We start from the raw sequence: 1,344 nt of genomic DNA, 5'->3' as shown, positions 1-1,344 counted from the left end.
AGCTAATTTATTTCTATTTTTAGTAGAGACGGGGTCTCACTCTTGCTCAGGCTGGTCTTGAACTCCTGACCTTGAGCGATCCTCCCACCTCAGCCTCCCAGAGTGCTAGGATTACAGGTGTGAGCCACCACGCCTGGCCCCAATAACATTTCAAAGTCCAAACAACTTCCTCTTTCAAGGAGAACCATAACTGATCAGCACCATGAATTAGGTTTCAACTTAACAGAACAACTTCATGCAATACTTCAAAAGGAAAATATACATTATGCGATTGTTTTGTATGAATCAACTGATACTGCTGACTCAGTGCAGATTTTATATTAAATACTTCATTTGGGTCATAACAGAAGATTTTCTTTGCTATGAAGTTACTCACTTTGGGCACTCTTGCAAACAGAACATGGGGAATAGATATCTTCAACAGCTTTCAAGATAAATGTCATGAAGTTTGACTGAATTTGGTAAATTTAATGAGTGTGCATTCAGATGGTGCACTTTCCATGACAGGAAAATATGAAGGTTTATTGCACAGATTTAAAAAAGTATTATTAGACCCAGATGCTCTTGTTTCTTTTCATTGTATCTTGCATCAGCAAAATCTCTGTGCTAAAACTACTATTTCAGTGACACTTTGCAACAAGTTGTAAGCATTATTACTTATATTAGTGAAAATACAATATGGCATCATCAGTTTTATAACATGCTAAAGTTGAAAGATGAGGTATTCAGTGTGGATTTACCATATCATTCTAATGTGGGTTGGCTATTGCAGGGACAGGCATTAGCCAAAATTTTATCTCTACAAGAACAGATAGTTAAATATTATGAAGTACAGAATCAGAAATGTGAATTATTGAAAGAAAATTTCTATAGGAATGCAGTATTTTGGTGTGATATCATGTCAAATCAAAATGACCTGAATATTTCTTTGCAAAATAAAACTAAGTCTATATATGATATGTGGTGAAAAACTCAAGCATTTTGAAAAGCTATTTTTTTTCCAAACAGTTCTTCTTCAAAAGCAAATTTCAGATGAACATTTTCCCCAGTTAGCAAAGGTCACTGAGGAGCAGGATGTTATATGCTAATCATTTGAAGAATACACAGCTGTTATAGACCTATTAATTAGAAAATACAGTGAAACATTCAATGATTTTGACGATCTTGACATCACACTCAAATTAGCACTTCAGCCTCACCTAGTTGATATCACCGAGGCACCTAAAGAACTACAGATGGAATTGATTGAGCTCTCAGTAGATGACATCTTGAAGCCATTGGTTGCTGCTAAGGAAGATCCAATTAAAATATGGAAAAATGCAGTAGAATACCCACACCTTCAGC

This window comes from Propithecus coquereli, unplaced genomic scaffold (assembly GCF_000956105.1).
Source record: "Propithecus coquereli isolate 6110/MARCELLA unplaced genomic scaffold, Pcoq_1.0 Scaffold313, whole genome shotgun sequence".
In the NCBI taxonomy this organism is placed as follows: domain Eukaryota; kingdom Metazoa; phylum Chordata; class Mammalia; order Primates; family Indriidae; genus Propithecus; species Propithecus coquereli.
Note: the sequence above shows the minus strand (reverse complement) of the source record.